The sequence below is a fragment of the Ambystoma mexicanum genome, chromosome 5p (genome assembly GCF_040938575.1).
Source record: "Ambystoma mexicanum isolate Mex_15411 chromosome 5p, UKY_AmexF1_1, whole genome shotgun sequence".
In the NCBI taxonomy this organism is placed as follows: domain Eukaryota; kingdom Metazoa; phylum Chordata; class Amphibia; order Caudata; family Ambystomatidae; genus Ambystoma; species Ambystoma mexicanum.
Window position 1 is genome coordinate 711,496,352 of NC_090930.1, and position 21,812 is coordinate 711,518,163.

Genomic DNA, 21,812 nt, shown 5'->3' on the forward strand with positions numbered 1-21,812 from the left:
TGTTTCATTCGGTTCAGTATTCAATAGAAGTAACTTGTTTCATTCAGTTCAATGTTCAGTAGAAATAATTTTCCCTGATTTCATTCATTTCATTATCCATGTGTTGTAAATTCATTTAGTTCCATACCCTGCTTCTGTGTTCATAGGTTTTCGGAGCCCCAGTGAGAAAAGTGTCCCAGACACTTACCTGGGGATTGCCACTCCTTCACACGGCTTCTCCCCTTATGCGGGAAAGCCTACTTGCTGGGCGCTCCTTGCAGCATTCTCCAGTGATTGTGCTGAGCATCACTGATGCGGTCTGACAGCTCCGGCTGTTCGCCTTTTCTCCAGGGGCTTCCACGACCTGCGCTACTCCTCCAGCAGGCTCCCCATGGGTTCAGCAGGCGTTCCAATGTCTTGGCTTCTCCTGCTCTCGCACAGCTCCTTTTTCCACTGCTCTCCTCTTCCAATGCTCCCTTTCAGCTTCATAGTTCCACCTTTTATACACCTGTGTTCCAATAATGCACTGTAGGTGGGTCCCATCAATTACTGTTGCCTGACTCTCATTAGTAGTACATGCATGACCTTCGTGCATCTTCTTCATCCCAGTACCAAAGGGGTGAGAGGAGGTGATAGTTACTTCTCTTAGTTGCCTCTTCTTCATCTCAGTACTTGAATGTATTCCAGAACACTCCTAGAATAACCCATGAAGGCTGTGGGAGGGGATCATCACAAGGACAAAGGGGATACCATATTTTATCGAAAGGTATCTCATCTCCACCATTTCTCTTCATCTGTTTGACCCATCTTGGATGATAATATCTCTTATCCCTCTCAGGGATCGATGAACAAGGTGAGCAATATCCCATAACCACTGCTGGGATAGAGTTCCCTACAGGAAAGGCAGATTTGGAATACTGAGTCTCACCTAAGGGTAACCCGCCTCCAATCCCTGAGGACCATCTATCCTAGTGATCCTCCCTCACTAGTCCACTGCCAGGGGCAGGATCCAAAAGCGATGGCCCTTCCCTAGCCACCTACATAGAGGATCCATGGGGAGTAGATGTGAGGACGCCCTCAGGCTTCTCACAATATCCATCCAATGGTCAACCCGATGGCCCACCCCCACCGTTTATGCCGGCTTGGCCTATTAGATGCAAGTGGACCCCTCAACCCACAACCCGGGTAGCAAATTCATAGTTCAACATTTTGGTCATGGTCCAAACATTTTCATAATCCACTGTGTAGGATCAACAGCATCAACAAAATGTAAAACTCACAGAAACACACTGTATAATTTCACACCCTGATCTTCATGACACAATTGGAAATTATCAAAAAAACTGTTCATAATTAACAATAAAAATGCCAGCATAAGGGGTTGGTAGGGTGGGCTTTCTTCAGCCTGAGGTGTGGGCAGCAGTGGCAAAGAGAATGACAAGGGGGCTCGCCAGCCTTTATATACCCAAGCCCACTGGATGAAGGTGAGGCAGCCCCTCACCTACCCATCTGCCGCTGCACCCCTCTCCATTTGTTCCCCCACCACTGGAAGCCACAGCAGCAGTATGAACAAAGGCCCCTTCCATGGCTCACGAGACAGCCCAAAATGGCGCCACACTTGTAGGGTTATGGCGGCACCTCTAATTTTGACAAGGAACATTTGAAGGTACATTATAATTATTTTTTGAAGCAGTTGCTGGGAATGGTAAATTAGAAATTAGTCATGAAAATGAGTTCAGTCTTTTTTCGAAGTGGGATCATAACACCTGACTTTTTATCTTCTAGGTAGTCTTTTCTGTGCAGAGATTTTCAATGATTTAAGGTGTTCTGCCCCTGGATTAATTTGTAACCTTTTCTTTAAGGATTTTTGTAGGACAACAATCAAGCTGGATTTTCCAGCTTTCTAAAAATGTGTTAAATTGAATGGTGTTTGCAGGAACAAAAAGAAAAAAATACTTGATTAGATAACTCAGTTTAATTGCTGTGTAAGAGTCTTTCCAAGATTATGGTGTTTATCTGCTCAAGAAAACAGTCTGCTATTCTTTGCATACATTTTTTGTCAGACATGTCATTTTAAAATTCATCATATTCTTCAAATGTGTGCATCATTCTTTTTCTATTGGGGGAAGTCATTAGCCGATTGTGGAAATGTTTTTATTTTATTTTGTATTCACAATTGCATTTTTATAGATCTAAGTGCATCTAACAATGGCTGTTTTATTTTCGTTCTGATAGCTTCTGTGCCATTTAAAGTCCACTGTTTGTTTCTGTTGCTTAGCATCTTCTAGCTCGGGTGCAAACTATTTTTAAACATGTTTTTTTGTGGTAACATTTTTGGAAGATAGAGGTACATTTTATATGAAACATCTGTGAGTCAATGTGTAGATAATTCCCATGTTAGGTCTAGATCCCTACATTTAAATTTTTTGAAAGTAGTCCACTTATTTGATTAATAGGTATTCAGGATATGGTTCCAATTATTTTGCATTTTAGATATCATACAACTGCATTGGTGTAGTTGCCGAGTATAAAATGAATTACACAAAACCAGATGTTATGGCTTAAGGCCCAAATAGTAAATACATATCACAATTGACAGGTTAAATATTTAGGATTGTGGATTACCAAGAACCTGACCAATTTAGTGGATCTTAATATCATACGAGTAGCAGACAAAATTATATATGATTTGAAAAAAGTGTCTATCCTTCCTCGATCTTTAATTGATGGGCTATAATACCTCTCACAAATTCTCTGGACACCTATACCCTCTTACTTGTAGGCATAACCTAGAAATGTGTTTTAGAAGTGTATCTGGCAGCATAAAAAGCCAGAGCTTAAAAGTAGCTATACCTATGGCATATAAAAGTATAGTGGTCTGACATGCCCAGGCTAGATTCTTTATAATCGATGGGCCCAAATAGTAGTGGTAAAATGCTGGGCAAACCCAGTAGACAAGCCAGACTGGAAGAAGATAAAAGCAAGATGTGTTTCCCCACACATTTTAATTCAATGCGTATAACAACCATGTTGATTTATCCCTAAACAGTGTAGAATACACCCCACAATTGACTTTACCATAAAAGTCTGAAGGCTTACCTTGAAAGCATGGGGTAAACCATGAAATCGCTGGTCTCCCATGGTTATTATTAAGATTTGGTTAAATCACTTAAACATGGCAGAATTGTTTCGACAATACCAGAAAGACTTGGGCACGTTCTAGTTAAAGAGTTTCATAGAGAACAAGGCATGCTGTCATTTAATGGTTTATGTGATGGGGACATACTATATATACCTGATGGTTGAAATAGCAAGGATGAGCATGATTTCCTGGACAGATATGGATCCTTTTTTATCGTAGGCACAAGTCTGACTCAGATGGCCTTGTTCTACATGTGAAGCCTATATATCTATTGACAACCCCAGACAATAAATTTCGATCAGCTACCTTGATATGAACATAAGCAAGGGACTTTTGATCCAGCTGTTTTTGTTGTCTTTTAGGATATGATACCAGATGTATATATACATTTTTGTAATAGGGAATTACAATATAAACGTGTGCATTGTGTGTATTATACCACTCATGTTGGGTGTCATTACTTTGTTAATATGGATTCAGAGGGGTCCCTCAGTCACTTAATATGGGTCTGCCCAAATGCATGCACTTTTTGGTGGCAGCCTGTAAGACGATATCATGTGTTTTTGGCTGAGGTGCTGGTGTTTACAGCGCTTTGGCTCTTGGCGAGGGCATTCCTCTAGTCAGTGTGCAAGCTGTGGAAAATAGGTTAATTCAGACAATTATCGTTTCAGTCAGAAAAACACTGATCATAACATGGAAAGACCACTTGGCACTACTCTTAGTAGATGATTACACCAACTACCCAAGCTCTTTGTGGTGGAGAGGGCAGGTCTTCCCAAGAGACATCTACCACACATGGCAGAAGGTTTGTGGTCACTATTTTATAATTTTATTTGAGTTCTCAAAGTTGGTGATGGTACTATTACTATGGCAATATGTTCAATAAAGCTTATCATGCTTAACACCAATAAGTGAAGTATTAACATGGTGCCTACTTCAAAGGGTTGATCAGGACATCAAGGGAAAAGGTGCAGCAAAAAGATCATAATCTCATTATGATCAAATGTGATTTGTATCAAGTAAATTGATACGTGCAGACCAATATCATCTTTTTAAAATATTTTATGTTCTATGACTTGGTACATATTATTCAATATGTTCCAAGTTCTCACGTTGTTGAACAATTCCTGTAGTTGAAAAACATCATAAACGCAAAGGATTTAAAATGTTTATCACATATGGACCAAATATCTTTGGATGCTGAATACCATATTTGTTTTGCCCCATATCTCTATGGCACTATATCATAATTGCAATTTTACTTTTTGATCTGATACTAAGCTGAATGCTGTGATTCACTGTGAGTTTCAATGAAAAAGTATCCATAAAAAATCTTCACTCATATTAATGATGACCTGTGCACCTAGCAGGGCATTGAAACTCACCTCTGGCAAAACCTCTGCTGCATATTAACTACCAAACCTCAGTCTCTTATACCACCATATACCAATGAGCGTAAACTATGGGGAGATAACACAGGATTCCTAAGCTGTGGTTGATGATAGCCCCCACTCAGGTCTAGCTGTGAGACAATCCATACTCCTTTTGGGTCCTCCATGAGATTTCTGGACACTGGAATGATAGGTCTCTCATGGCAACTGCGGTCTAAACATCCAAATGTTCTTTCACCACTTTCTGCAATTGTGAAATGGTACCTGGCAATGCCTGATTGCTTTGGGTTTGAATTTGTGGCTAATGTGCTGGTTGAGTGTTTAATTTGTCATGTACTCTATTCACAATGAAAATGAACTGTCTGAGGATTATTGCTCTTCAGCTTTTCAATTCAGCCACATTCCAGTCCTGACGCTAATACCCTCTCAGACTTTGAGTAGGTGTCAAGACACCTCGAAGAGCAATTGGTGTGGAGCTAGCAAATGCAAGTTTTGCTTTCTTCGTGACGGATGCAGTTGACGGGTACATGATGAAAAGGTTTGATATAAAAGCACAATTATGGATGTACCAGTGCTAATTATGCTGGACATCCATACTCTGTCATGTTTAATCCTCACTGGGCACAGGAATTCACTATTTTTCAGAGTGACCTTCGATGGCATTTAGGTAGAGGATTTCTACCTCACTCAAAGTGTTGGTAGTCATAGTTGCAGTGAAATCCTCTGTGCAGTACCTCACCCTCTGAAACCTTCGACGGTCACAGTGTGTACTTTAACAACTTTGTTTTCACTATTAAGTCCGCTGCAAAGTGATTTTGCTTACCACAGACTTGGCAGACCAGACTTAGAGATGGGGAGCTTTTCAGCAGGTGTGAAGGGATTCCACTGTAGCCAGAGGCCGGTGTGAAGGGATCCCACTGTAGCCAGAGGGACATGAACCATATGCAGTCGGGCGTGGAGCAAACTCGTCATGCACCTGATGGAGGGAAATCCCTTCGTCTCTGTGGTGTTGCTAGGTCTGGAAAAGATCTGGGGCTATGTTAATGTTGGGCCTGTCGGGACTCGGGCTACAACCAAAAGACTCAGGGCTATAGCTCTCTCAGACCCCCCTAGCAACGCCTCTGAGTCTGACAATGGGCGTGGCTTCTTCACGAGATGCAAAACCCACTACCACTGTCCGAGAATTCACTAGTTGGTGAAACCAAGACATGTCCAGAATACTCTGCAGATATATGTGGGACTTACACAGGGTGTGTTTTCTCAACTTGGTCGAGCTGCAACCGTGCATCAGCTGAGCCTGTATCTCATCTTCTGCATCCGCACCTCACAGGCAATCGCCTGCTGATACCTTGGGCATACCAGTTTTGCCTGGTGTTGCTGGGCTCCTTCACAACTATGTGCCAGTGGTATCGGGTCTACTGCGCGACCCCACCTAATCGAAATATTTTTGCTTTAACTTTTTTAAACTGTTTCATACCACCAAAATGTAGATGGCGGTTTGAGGTCCTGCAAAATTGGTGCAATGGGGTGGATGGACAGGTAGAAGCAGTGGTGGTGCAGAGGGTCTCCTTGCATTCTGTGGAAAAGAAATTGGTAAAAATAATTTGAGCAATAATATTTCGGCCTATAGAAATACATCCAAGGAGTGAATGAGTTCATAGTATGGATTCACTTGCTATTGAAAATGTGCTATTAAATCTGCGGTTGCAACTGCATAATCCTCATCTTCAGCAATGATGGGTTGCCTTAGAAACAACTTGCGTCCCTCTCATCCCACTAGGTGCTGCCACATTGATATTTTTTTGAGGTTTTTTATTTCTGTGTTGGTGCAAACAGTTTTTAGGTAGCATAGCTGCATCTTGCAGCAAGGCCCCAAGATGACAACTCCCAGGGGGTCAAATTACGAGAGTTCTGGGAGATGAGAGAAGATATGTGCCCTTGCCACCAGCAGGGTGGAGCTACTACAATGAGGACATGCTCAATAATCGTACTTCGCGATCTTGTCATGGTGTGACTTCCTAGAAGCATTCCACACTGTGGGTATAATGTAATACCTCAAATGTCTGCCCTTCTCTGCTCATTTAGCTACCAGGGAGTGAATCCATCTTTGACAAATGTATGTCTCCTGAGCCAGCCCTAGGATTTGCGGGGCCCTATGCGGCATAAGATGTGTGGGCCCCCCTTATTTGCGTAAATCGTGACATTGGTGATATTACAGAAAGTGATATCACAGAATGATCCTTTAATACACAAAAGTATCATGGGTTAGGGACATTAAAAACACGTTGACGTGAGTAAGGTAGGAGGCAAATACACTGAAGTCCAGTATATGAATCGTCACTGTTAACATTTACCTATGTGGCAGTATCTGGAATGAGGCTTTATTTTGAAGTAGCAAACAGTGTGAGCTGAACACCTTGTAGGGATTTCTAATTTTGGCTGATAAGGCACAGTGAGATATAAGGATTGGAAGGGACACACACTTTGGTTAAGTAGTGCAGCTGTGATTTGAGACCAGTCTGCAATCCAGGCACTTGAACACATCTCTTCCCAGATGTAATTGTAGAAATATTCTTGCAAAAAGGTATTTTTGTAACTTTGGGTTGAAAGCACCATCTGACTGTGGAAGGCACTGCAACAATATGGTGATTGTGTTTTTCTATCCGTACCTGCTGTTCTTTCAGAGGTTTTGGAATTGTTTTTTATTTTTGTGTGGCCATGTTGTCCCAACTAGCAATATGCTTTTATTTCAGAAGCTATAGAACAGGATTCCTTTGAATGTCAAAATAAAAAAACTGCAAGAACGTTCCAAGCTTGTCAGGTCAGGGCCGGAATTTGGCCTGGGGCTGACAGAGAAAGCCTGAGGCTCATGGCCCTTTCATTTGAAAAGATTGAAAGGCCCTGACGCTGTCCCTGCTTCAAAGTACTTTTATGGTGAGCCTAAACAGGGAAGTAAATCAAGAAGAGGAAGCATTGTTCAAGAGGTTGCCTTATGGCAGGGAAGAAGCAAGTAGTGCTTTTACTTTTTTAAAAAAAATAGGACTACTGTATATTGGCAGCAATGAACACAACCACACTTAGTTCCTAGTGAATGGCATATGGTGCCAGTTTTCTTTTCACTAATCACCCAGCCGAGTGATTGTTTATTTTGTTTGAACTAGATGTACCAATGGAGAAATTATGTTTGAGACATAAGATATTTCAAAAAAATCTTTAGCCTTTTGTTGCCTCCTTTAATAACATTCCTAGATACGATTATCATTCCCTTCTTCGCATATATTTAATCTCATTCTGATCATTGTGACTGCAAATAAAATGTGGGCAAAAATGGCACTGCTTGGAACTTAATTGACACATTATCCACCCGCAGTAAGTCTGGAGGGCTTTTGCAGGGACATGGTAACACTCCATACCCAGCTGCTCTAAGGCTGTCAGCATGCAGAACCACCAGATGCTGCAGGAAATTGATCGGCATGCAGAAAAATGCATGTATTTCGAAAAGTCTGTTCTAAGCAATGAGGTATAACCCAACACTATAGTAGAAACTAAATACACCACCTCAAACCAGGGCAGAAATTATCCTGAGCACAATAAATATGAGTCGTTACTGAAAACTCATTTAATTCAGTCAGAGCTATGGATGCTCTGGGAGGCCATCACATTTGCTTAGGGCAAACGCCCATCCTCCTAACATAAACGCCGCTAGACTGGGAGCATGTGTACGTTTGTGGCAGCTTTAGTGAGGAAAAGGTGGAACTGGTCTTGTGTCATTAGAAAGTCCCAACAGATGAATCATTTCCATGGAGTTGCTTGATGGTGTGGTGTTTAAGATTGATGATGGCATTAAGATGGGCACCAACAAAGTTAATAACTGTTACGCTCACCTGGTATCCACGGGGACACCACTCAGACCTGGTTGGATGATATGCACCTCGAACCCTCTCCCAATCCCTGGGTAGTGCCTCCGATGGAAGTTGAGCCTGAAATACAGGAGGGCTGGATTCAAGACTTAACTGTCTCTGGTAGGGTGTCTTCCTACCTCCCTTGGATTCAAAACCTTCCCTTGGCCCTCCCCTCACCTTAATTCTTTAGACGGCGTGCTCTCCATCCCGCTCTTCGTGGCAGAGGTGCGTAATCTCGTGTGGGCGTGAGCGACCAAGTTGCTTCACTGGTGCAAGAATACTGGAGCCAACTGGACACGGTGAGCATTATGCTGCAAACAGCAGAATAATGTGAAGTGTGTTCTGCTGTTTGGGTGTGGTTTAAAAGTCTTCAGGAAAAGTAGTCCAGGTAAAGTAGTCCCAGGCCAACCACACCCTAAACATTATACCGCATAGTTCAGTTCTTGGTAACTGAGCTATGTGAGTGCATCCATGTTGACTGAAGTCCCCCCCAAGAAAGTAGTTCCAAGTAACATAGTCCCAACCTAAAGATATTCTCCATAGTGATTATGAGCCTGGTGCCAAAGGCGCCAGGAGTGACTCCAAGAGAGTCTCGGGTGAGATTTTAGGGCCTTCAAGGCCATAATGGAACCCTGAAACCTGGTCCTACCTGGCAGGCTGCCTTGCCAGTGGGGGTCAGGGGTAGGGATCATGACAATAACATCTTAAATCTCTCCTGACAGATCTTTTAAGGCCGAATAAAGTGGTCCTAGCAACATGCCAATGGTGTCCATGTTCATATTTCTAATCTCATTTGTACTTTTAATTAGAAGTTCACAGTAAATTTAACCCATCAATATGAAATGTAAGCAATTGCTACTTTATTTTAACTTCTTGTGCAATATTATTATATGCTAGGTCTGAACTGTTGAAACTGCTTATCTCTAACAGTGAGCAACATTTTACATTTGCCACAATCAATTGGCTAGTGGTAATTGACTGTAATTAGCTTCCCTTTGGCATAGTAAGTATGCAATACCACTGGGCAGAAACACACATTGGCAGAAGAAGTGAGACATGCCTTTGCAATTTCTATATTCTATGCCTTCTGATCGCATCAGATTTCCACCTTGCCCCTTTGCGAGATTAAAGAAGAGGTCAACTCCACCATTTTGCATGGCAAAAATCATCCAAAAACTTTTTTCTAGCACATATAAGTGTTTAATTGGGGAAGTATTTTAATTTATCCCAAGAAAGACTGAGATTTGCTTCGACAAGAGAAGATTCTGTCCATACTATTTTTTCTGTAGAATTAAGTTAAATTGCGGCAGTGCAGGACACAGCTTCTTTTGGTTGGAGGCTCCTGCGAGCTGCGGGAGACTTAGTTGGCAGGGCTGCTGTCAGCAGGTGGAAAAGCCGAATCAACTTCGGTACTTTCTTTGGGCAGAAGCTGAGTTTACAGGCTGCAAAAAGCTTTTTAAAACTTGTTTGTTCTGGGCATGTACTGATCTCACGGTTTCTCATTATATTGGTTGTTCATACATTTCTGTTCCGGCAGCAACAGTTTGTCACCAGCCGGGTGCCAGTGCTTTATTTCCTTAAAGTTGTTGGAGCTATACACACTGATATTAATGCTACATATGCTGATTCATTCTTGTATGAAATGTATATCATTTTACAGTGATATCGTAACCATATTTTTCTTAGTGTACTGGAACAATGCTATGTAACGCCGCTTCCTGTTTTAGATGGGTGAAAGGTTGTGTGAGATGACTTCCTGTGATGTCACTTGGGGTGGGGTCAAATGGCATCACTTCCTATGATGTCATCAGAGGTCAAGGGTCATGTGATATCACTTCCACTACCCCTGGCATTTTGGGGAAATTACGTCCCTGCTTTCAACCCATTCAAATGAAAAGGTCCTCGAGCCTCAGGGGCCCCGCAGCATCTACTCCTATGTCCCATGTTGTCAGTCTGCAGTCTTACAATAAGGCAATAGATTTGTTTCTATATTATTTTCGTTCTCAGTCTTTAAATGTGCAAAGTATCCAATTCCACTTTGCCTGATCCAGCACTATGCTAATTGGTTGTCTGCCTGTGCATGCATAGTAGATCATAAAGCATAACCTGTCCTGTTTGTGGGTGTGTGTTCGAATGGGTTTAGGAAAATACACTGGCTGACCTGGCTGACGTATATGCTTTTAAACATGGAAAAAACTTTGGCATGCCTGCTACACAGACAGCTGTGCAGTAAGTACATTAATCGTGTACCGTGCGTTACTTATCTTTGCATTGGTAGAACATGGGTTGCACACAGGTCTCAACATTAGGTGCCTAAACCTGCTCACCTATCTTGTTTTCAATCTGTAGACTGCACACAGGTTTCTGCTAGTCAATGTAGTGGCATGAGCAATTTATTAGCACTTTACCAGCATTTTCCAGTTTCCAAGATGAATGAGCCCTCTGAAGACGTTATCACCTTAGTGCAAAATATGTTCTCAAGCAGACTTCTGCCTTTCAGCGTCATGTAGTGTGTGCCAGATGCTTAAGGTGCTCTAATGGAAGACTTGTGCAGCACTCTTCTATTGCATTTTTCAGGCATTTCCAAACGTGAGAAACGACATGGCAGCTCATCCCCTCACTGTCCATGAAGTGTTGCTGACCTTATGCTGATGTTCATTTATCCCACTGTAGGGGTGGGGTAGAAATAAAATAAATGTTGGCCAGGGACAGCAAGGGGCACAGCAGGGGTGGCTGCTGACATAGCAGGGGTCGCAGCTGCCATCCCTAGCACACCACAAATCACATCCCCGGCAGTAGTTTACACCTTGGCGCAAAATGGTTTTCAAAATCAGTTTACTTAACAGACAGAGCTTCCCTTACAACAAAATGTTTGCTTCGGGGCATTTTACCATAGCACTAATATTAGCACAAACCAAATGTACTAATGATCAAAGTGGAAATATATATGTTTTAAATGAGGCTCTCAAAGATTCACATTTTTAGAATGCCATCACTACATGGCCACTTCTGTGTCAAACGTGTTTGAAAATGTTTTCGCGAAGATAAGCACACAGAATGCTTGCACTTTTACAAGTCGGAAACACAGAAAAGCAATGTCATATGGCAGAATTAATACAGGATAACACTTTTTTTGCATTTTTTTTTAATTTGGCGCACATGCTCCTTTACTGACTTATTCCCTGATCACCATGTGCAGCTCAGCAAAGCCTTCTTGGTTCCTGCACTCATCTGATAAACACTCCCTGCTCAACAATCACCTTGTGCTATGTTATGACAAGAAACACACCCATGCATTCTAGTCGGATTCAGGCGGCAATTGTGGCATGCATACAGCAGTATACGCCTATGTTGGCAACCTGACAATGTGCATCCAAAAATAATGGGTCACCGACCTCAGAAGTGTGTTGTATAGTTTCTGAATAGCTGCTGGTCTCCAGATCTAGAGCTAGTGTAAAAAGCTATATGCACACATGTGAAGCTTTCTGCAAACTAAAACAAGCACAGGCAATGCCCACATGGGGTTTTGTGAAGGCATGGGAAAGGCACTTGTCAGGCACTGCTGTAGGGGTATTAACTGGCCATTGATGGTAGCGGGTGCAAAAAGGTGCAAGAACCTGGGCATCTAATAGCAGTGTCTAGCAAATGCCTAATCCTTAGGCACAAGCCAAAACTGTTGGGTTTGCCATTGCTTGATTTTGACAGGACTTCGGTGAAGGACATGCATAGTTCTCATAAATTGAGTGGCTGAAGGCAGACCTGGTTAAGCCATTTCTATTACACCAGTAGCGTGTTTACAGCCCCAAATAAGCCATTGTTGGTAGAATTTCCTTCCCACAAGCTACTGCATCTTTGCATAAAAAAGACCATGGCCCTCATTACGACCCAGGCGGTAAGTTACCGCCTGGGTCGTACCCTTACCACCATGGCGTAAACTACGTTTACGCCATGGTGGTTGGCGGATTTACCGCCCCATCCCAAGGTGAGTGGGGCGGTAAATCCCCATTTCCCATTTTACCCTTCCCCATTCCCATTTTCGCCCCATAGGGCATAATGGGAATGGGGAAAGGCGATAATTAGGGCACCGTAATTTACGGTGCCGTAATTATCGCCAAGGTCCCTTTGCGGCATGGATTTTAACGGCTGCAAAAAAGCAGCCGTTAAAAGCCATCCCGCAAAGGGAACCTTGTAATCAGGCGTTAAGGGTCGGCGCCGTTTACGGCGCCGTAAACCCCTTAACGCCTGAGTCAGAATGAGGGCCCATATTATTGTTAACGCTCATTAAAGCAGTTGAGACAATAATTAATAAACTGGCAGAAGACTCTCCTGTTATATTTTTGTGGGGAGTTCAAAGTGAGAATCCCGAAATGCGAATTTACCGAGATGAGTGAACTGGTCTGTACCTCGTCATCTGTGAACCTTGGTGGATTAGACATGTTTTGACAAGGCTCTAGTCTGGCTAGTCTGCTGTATTCAAGTAATTTTACCATGGATAACGGCTTTTGCCCGCCTCCAAAATACACCTTCATTGGGAACAAAACTAGTGGGATAATTTATGACATCTTTGTAACCAACCTCTCCTTCATGATTACTGACATGTGTATATGTCAAAGGCATGAAAGTAACCACTATCCTTTAGTTGCCAGTTTAAACTTCCACGTCGAGACCACAGATCCTATTTACTCTGGGTGATTGAGTGTTAACTCGTCATTACATTGGACCTCCTGGAATGACGGGAAATGAATGAAGGTGTCTGTCGGTGGCCTTGGCAACACTCAATACTTATTTGAGGGCTAGTGGTTCTCTTGTAATTAATCCTGCCGGCGAAGCTACTGAAACAGCCATAACTCACTTTGAACTGTGTATTGAGAGAGTTAAGGGCTGCTCTGTAGTCGTGTCTAAAACCTATGCCAGGGTCCGTATTATCTCACATAAGACACATCGGCACAGGTTTGATAAGGAAATTAAAGATAAAAAAAGCACTTTACACCAAGACCTACGAGCCTTATCAAACTGGCAGCTAGAGCCAACTCAATATGCCACTGAGGCAAAGGTCATCAAAAAAGTGTTGCATAGCGTTATAATGGCTAGTAAGTCCTCTAGGGCTCCAGGCCCGGACGGGATCTGTAGCTCAATAATCAAGACAGATCCAGAAGTCTGGGCTAATGCCCTTAACTGGCTCTTTTGCTGGATCAGTGTGACACAAACCACCCCCTCAACATGGCGGGATGGTATAATTGTCCCCATTTCTAAGAAAGGTAACCATAAAAACCCACAAAATTATCATCTTCTAGCAATGCTGATGTTCCAGCAAAGATTTTCGCTCGAGTCTTACTGACAGAGCTTGAAGACTGGGCAGAGGCTCAAAACATTATTCCATTAAATCAAACTGGGTTTCGCAGGGGTTCCAATACCACCATTAATAGCCTTACCATGATTATTATCATCCAGCAGGCATGGACGATATGCAAAATAACAGTATATGCAGCTTTCATTAATTTTGGTGCTGCATTCAATACTGTTAATGGACCTAGGCTCTGGAGCAAACTGCAAGCAAGGGGTATCCCCCCGGCTTATTAAAAATGATTATCCATTTGTACGATTGCATCAGGGTGAAGGTTAGAATGGATCAGCTTGGCAGGACTACTGATCGCATAACGGCTTTGAAAGGGCTCAAACAAGGCTGCATATTAGCGCCCATGTTGTTTAACTTATATTTATCTGATTTGGGAGAGGTAATAGCTAATCGAATCTCCATTCCACTGAAGTTAGGCAATAGATCACTGCAACGGCTGCGTTACGCGGACGACCTCGTCCTCCTGGATTCTACTCCATGCGGTCTGCAGACGTCCTTGAACAAACTAGTAACGCATGCCAAATGCAATTCACTGGTTGTAAATACTGATAAAATGAAAATTATGGTCTTTAGCCCAGCGCCTAGAAAAGTGAATAGGGTTCGCTGGCTGAGCGAGAGGCTTCAATTGAAGTAGTCTCAGACTTTAAATGCCTTGGCATTGATTTGGACATGAAATTACGGGTAATTCAGCATCTGGAAAATGTGAAACTAAAGTCTGCCACAGTAGCTTGGTCCATTGGCTCCTTCGCTCATAAGCGCCAGGGTTATTTTCTTGATGCTCTCTTACAGTTGTATGGGGCCAGGATCTTATCCCTCATTTTATATGGGCCGGAGATTTTTGCTATAGTCAATCATAAAGAGATTATTAAATTAGAGTTGACAATTTTAAAGAGACTACTGAGGTTGCCACTTGAACAGCCATTGAAATGCTTTATTTGGAATTTAACGTGACACCCATCCATGTTAAAATACATCTTTGATGCTTAGCTATGCTCTGGAAAGCTAATTCCTTGCTGGAATTACAGAATTAGGTGATATGGATCAGAGCAAAACGTATGTCATCCAGTAACACAACGACAATATGGTCTATTGCAAGCAAATGGTTGGTTATGGCACCAGATCAAAATTTTAGTTGGCCCTATGGAAAATACAAAAAGCACATGGAGGCCATTCTGGTGACACGGAGTAAAGGGTCATTATAGTCAACCTGACCACAAACATTTACACAGTGACCTTTTTGGAATATATCTTAGACAGAGATAAGCTACAGAGGTATATCCAAAATGTAGTTGGAAATTTCCTGTTCTGGATTATCGTAAAGTAACATTGTTTATTGTAAGGACAAAGGAAATAGTGGGGGCTTGGTCTAACATACCGCAGGATAGTAGGGAATGCCACTTGTGTGGGCATGCTTGCTTGGAGTCAGCTAGACATCTCTTAAGCATTTGTGTTGCCCATCATACTTTACGGTCCGTCGCACTAAGCGGAGCTGGTATACCGGTGATGACACTGGCAAAGGTTTTGTGGTCCATGTTTACAAGTGGCAACCAGGAGGCATATATTCACCATTTTGTTATACTTTTTAAAACAATTGTTTCTATTTTAGACCTTTTGACATGAGGGAAAATAAGATGTTTTAGCATTTCAGTAGATTATTCTAGGGCTTGGAGATTAGACAATGGATACTCCTTGTTTTTTAATATCGCCATATAATCATGGATTTCTAACCACGATGTTATGTCTACCTATTTCTTTTAATTTCTCGTTCTTTTCTCTGTCTTTGGAACTGTAATAACTTGGTTGTGTTGTTTTAAAAGTTGGTATGCCCAACTAAATAAAATAAGAAAATAAGTCATTAACTCAGAAAACTGCTTTGAGAAACACTGGCAGGCACTTCCAGCGCAAATTTTGATGGAACTTGGTGGGAATGGCCATAGGGATTAGCATGGCTATTGGCAGTCAATGTGTGTGCAAATGACACTGTCAAGCTTTGTATCCTTCCCTATCTGTACTCTCATGCAACAGTTAGGGCTAATAGGTGGCTCTGTCACCTAATAGCCCAAACTAAAAAAGTTAGCATGGGGTCAACCGTCACCCAGGTTATTCAATATGGAAAGAAGCATATTTACCAATGCCACCCTGAAAACTGATTTGTTGCAGAAGTGCAATTGATTGGATGAGACAGGGTAAATGCTCGTTCTTTCCTCTTCCATTGATATAGCAAACTGACCAAGTTATAAACTTTCACAAAGGCAGGAGCATGCCTTCTTATAAAAACAGCAGTAACGTAATTTACTTTCGGTACTTGGGAGAATGAGGGCCGAAGCTCAGACAGAGCGAGGACCATGCCAGTGAATTAAAGGCCAGAGCGAGCCAAAGAGTGAGGGTCACGGAAAACAGTGAGGGTCCACACAGCACAGGGAGACAGGAGAAGTGGTACCGCTTACCTGGAGGCTTGTGGTCTCCTCCACGCAGGCAGCTCAGCGGCTCACCCCCTTAGTCCTTTGTGTCTGGTCATGACCATGCCCTGGCCCATCAGCTGCACAGCCTCAATTACAGGAGGGCCGCCCACGCCCCAATATAGATAGCAAATTTGAAATTTAACGAGTACACTTTGACTTCTATTCAAAAATTATCACAGCAAACTGCACTGCTTGCTCATGTAAACATGCTGACTAGAGCCCCGTTTACTTTCAGTATTGCACTGCCTCTGCAATGTTATTTTATGTCATATTTATAACGCACTTAATACCAGCAAGTGGTTTCTAAGCGCAAATTGGGATTCAAACCTGTATTCTATTGCTTCCAAGACAAACACGTTGCCCCTGAGCTAGGCTTTGGCCCCTTAACCACGGGTCACAAAGGCAGTGGCAGCACACTCTCCAGGGACCCCCAAATGACCCATGCTTATTCTGCATATTATTATAGATATGAAATTCATGTGTGTGTTTCGAACACCGAAATTCAATGACCTTAATTGTTTTTGGAAACATTCAGATATATTTGGAGGTTTTCTCTGGTTCATCTTCTTCGAGCAGGAGCAGAAGTATCCCTTTTTAGCAGGAGTCATACCTGTGCAAGATGGCCACCAGCTACTGCAGGTGAGAGCGTGCCTTTTACGAACAATTTTTTCTAAAAGCAAGTCTTGTTGATGCCCTGAAAAGAGAAAAAGAGGTAGCCATTCTAGATTTGGAATACGTGGGCTCCACGCAGCACCCATGACACTTATGAAGCTGCAACGAGTCTTCCAGTCCTTCCCCTTATGACCAGATATGAATTTGGCATTACTTTATATCAGGTGATAAGGAAACCTATGAAATGAAACTTTAACTTTTGCACATGTGTGGAACATTCAATCCCACAACAGCAAGCCATGAGGCCACGGACCAATCAACATAATGCCTAGCGTTGAGAGGGGGTGTGCTTTTTTTAAAAAAAACTAAGCACTAGTTATGTAGCAGACAAAAGCTCTCTCTAGCCAGACCATCAGAGGGATTGCTCACCCATAACTGGGTGCCATACCCTACTGCAGGAAATCTCAAAAAAGCTATGTCGTATTTGTATGAAAAAAATGATACACATATCTTGTAAAATACAATGGATCATAAATACAAAATGTTCTTTCTGTAGTTAGAGGTACATTTTGTGACGGGGAAAAGCATATCAGAGAATGTCGAGTTCTGCATTGGTTTAATGGAGCAAAAAAGGGGGTTGGCAACACTGTCATGAATTACTTTGAAAGCGATAAACCTGTCCGCATAATACATGTTCTAGACCATGCACAGGATGAAAAGCTTTCGAAACACAATGTAGCCCACAGCTGACTACCTGTTAATGGAATTCGGCGCCCAGCCCTCTCTGTTTCTTTTTGTTCTGCTCCCTCCCCTACAGAAGCTCAATAAAATATTGAATGACAGAATCAAAAAAATAAATGAACCTTTCCACAGGGCGGCTCACGGTAACCTCGAGAAACACAATGGAGTCTTTTATTAGCTTGCTCCAAGCTGCTCGGCCAATGGGTGATTGCCAGTCTGCGCACGATTTCATGCCAAGGCTGTTTTATGCGCTTAAAATTCTAGAGCAGCAGGACTCCAGAGGACTATTTTTTAAATAAAAAGGCCCAGCGTAGCAGTACTTTGTCCTTCGACTTGTATGGGTGGTTTTATGTATCAGATGTGAATGGAGCACGTCTGACACCAGCGTCAAAAGCCAAATGTCATTGTAGTACTGTCTTGTGTAAATCAGTTGTAGCTACCGATACAGTTCACAAAAGAGAGATGTGTGTTATCGTGAGTGCGGTGCAGAATCAGCTTTCCCAATGCTCGTCGTGGGATGCATAGATTAGTGTTTGTGATGCTTTACCAAGCTACTGTACAAGTAGAAATCCGTAATTGCTCTCTTTAATGTTGTGGTATTTTGTTTGTATGTATATAGTGAGCTACACATACTCTGTTCAACAGTATGCTGCATGATTCATGAAGTATCTTTCAACATGCGCCTTTAGGTGCTATATAAGGTGCCCTTTTTAGTTTTTAGTTAGCCCAAGAAAACGGATGTATGTTGTGCAATTGTTCTGCCATGTGTGTTTTGTGTCTGCTTTCTAAGGAAATATCAAACCTGTTTACGCGTGAACATTAGGTGGACTGAAATTGTCTACAGTGGCAAGGGCAGAAAAATAAAGTCATATGTTTTAAGAAGAATAGGGCTCATTATGAGTACTGTGTGGGAATAAATTGGCAGTAACGTAATTACCTCCACTTTTGCCGCTCTGCAATACTGCAAGTATGGCCCTGGAGTGGCAGATTTACCTCCAGCAATATGCTGGAGGTAAATTGTCCCACTTTCTGCAGAGGATCAGCAAAATCGGCAGAATTACTGCAGCAGTTATTCCGCCAGCAGTAATTCCACTAAAATTGCCCCAGAGACTTCAATGGACTCTCAAAAAATGGGTATGAACTCCACCGCCACAACTTGTAATCTAGGGGTAATTCCGCCGGACCAAGTGGTGGTAACAGTAATTTCGCTGGGCTGTATTCCAGCAGATTCACTGGCGGAATACCGCCCAACTCGTAATGAGACCCAAATTCTTGTTTTGGTTTCAACTTCTAGTGGCACTTTGGAAGCCATGCAATGACGTGGTGTTATATTGCTAAATGGGTTATTAATGTCAAATTCACCACCCCATGAAAGAACACATGGTCTTCCTCGTCACAATCCTTTCAAATTGAGGTTGTCTCCATTTACTATTAGAGAAGACTGCACCCCCAATCTCGCATCATATGGCTAAGGGGCCCCTCCCGCAATTTCTCCTGTAAAGTCCCAAGACTATAAGCAGCCAAAGCTTGTCCACTGGCTGGGTGGGAGGAGTATAAGGGCTAGGATGATAATAGGAGTACATTTGATTCCTGGTGATCTATCTAGGCGTTACTCCCTCTGGCAACTTCTTCACCACAATCCTCACTAACTGATGAGGAGGCTACTTGGGAGACTTACATGAAAAGAAAGGGGACAAGCACACAACGCAGTTCACTGAAATACTCATATTTGATTGGCACAGTTACTACGCTACTTAAGTGCTGCCTTCTGGGTGCCTAGACCAACACCAATTTCCTGTTGCACAAGAAGGTGTTAACTAGGGATGACAAATGTAGGAACAGGGCCCAGAAGCCCTTTCCTCAGTCCCTCCACACACACACACCGCATAGTGCAGATTAATATTCTCTGACATATGTCAATGACAAGGCTCCTGAGGGCAGAGGATTCGGGTTCATTACTATGCGAGAAAGGCACTGCCCCAGTGGCTGATTCTCTGCAGAGCCTCTCGGTGCAAACACCACTGTACTGAAACCAAAACAGCCTTAAAGAATAGGAACATGTGGCAAGGTAGCAATGATTAGCAAAAATGCAACTGATGAAGCAAACAAATGGAAATTAACAGTCCTCTTCCATTAAGCTAATGGCGTTTTTTTCTTCAGCCACCAGAAAACTTTGGCACCACAAATAAGCAAGAATGCAAATGCCCTTTGAAACATCACTAGTGTCTGGGTCATAGAATCCCTGAGAAGCCATGCCAGAAGCCTCCCTTTAGCACTTTAATATCTGCAATACAGATGAATCTACAATGACTAATAGGCCACCACCAAACATTCCTTTGCGACTCTACATCCACGTCCCTGAGCAGTGTAGTTATGCACCCCTGCTTAAATGAAAGCACTTAAAAAGGGTTCCTTGCATGAAAAACAAAGCTCCTAATCAAAATGAAATTAAAGCTGTAGTCTGAATACAACTCTTCCAAACCAACTGTGGTTTTAAACTCTTGTGATTTCTATTGGCATGGTGTTTACAAACTGGCATTTTTCTCTAATGTGGTAGTGGCCATAGGATCAGGTATTGCTTCAGTGATGGGGTGGCACAAATATATATATATGTGTATACTGTGCAACCATTGTTTGTATGGGGCTCAGCTCAGTATTTAGGCTTTCTGCTGCCCTAGGGCCAACTAAGTGCATGCAGCCCCCTCCCCAACTTTACTCCACCTCTGCCAGACTCTGCACCTTCACTAGATACTGCCCTTACAACAGAGTCTGTCTGCCTTGAACAAACTACACCCCTGCAACCTTATTGCGTCCCCCATTTTGGCTCCATAACTTAAGGCATAGGGCTGTGGAGACTAGAAGGTTATTGGTTCCAATCTATTAATTCAAGCCTATTATCTCATTTTAGTTGAAAGAGAGTTTTCGGATCTTTGCTGTCCAGGATTTGGAGAAAGCAGTGTGTTCTACATTTGAGTGCACTAGAGGTACTTGTTGAGACCAATCTTCTGCTTTCGGTTAGCGCACAAAAAAACCTTTTTGAGGAATTGATCGGAACATAGGCTGTCTGCCAATGGACACAATTATGAGAAGGTTGGTATGAGAATGTATGGGTTCAATGCTAATATCTGATTTCTTAGAGTTAACTACTGTCACCCATGAGAAGCACCTAGACTGGCCTGTAATATGATGTTTAAGGCAACATAACTAAATTTCTACATGCGGTCTTCTGAAATGATCAAGTTTGCATATGAAATATATGCACGTGGCACAGGCGTATCTTATACAAATGTTGAATAAAAATAACTCAACCACCATCTCATGGTTATAGCCCTGGTGATAGCAGGGGCCAAAATGAAAATAAGGCAAGTTACCACCTGCTGCAGTCCATGTACCTCAAGTCCGTTGTTTTAAACGCCATTAAAGGGTGGCAAAGTCAGCAGTGAAATTTGTAAACTCTGCCTGGACAGAAACACTTCATTAGAGTAAAGGCGGTTGGAGAAGGTTATTGGAACCTTTGACTGTGCATTCTTGTGATGAAGTAATGGATCAGGGTGAGCCTGAACATTCATGGGTGAGAAGCAACCGCATTTGATGCAGATGGCCAGAGTAGGCAGCTTTTATAACAAATGAAGTGGATATTGTTTAGATAATTGCTGTTCGTGCCAGTGTCTAAAATGTTCAACACTCCAAGAGTTAAACTGAGCAATGGGTTGGGTGTTTCAGCACAGCATTACCTTGTGGGTGTGGTTTAGGCTAAGGATCTTTCCAGCTTGTGTTTATTGACATTTTAAATGTTTGTTAACTCCTTAGTGTTGGGTGGACTGTACAATACATAGTACCATGTTGTGGGTTATAGATATACATTTCCTGCTGTCATTTGAGGTACTGTTTCACAGTAAAAGTCCAACCTTGTATTTAAAATCTAATCTGCGCAAAAGTTGCTTATAAACATAACCTTTATGCAATGTGTTGCATGTATTGCAGTTGGTTCTCCTGGTAGTGCTGAGTGTGCAGCTGATTGTAATCAAAGACACATGATAAACCCAGCAGGGATGCCATTTGCGTGTTTAGCACTGGGCAGCTTCTGTAAAGATGGCTAAATGTCCATCTTAACAGGACACCACAGACCTTTCTCCTTTGCAGCTGTGAAACTGGCTGCACCTTTGGCCACCAGTTTCTGTTCTCTGTCACCCTTCTATGGCTTTGGGAATCCTTTCACAGGTTTTT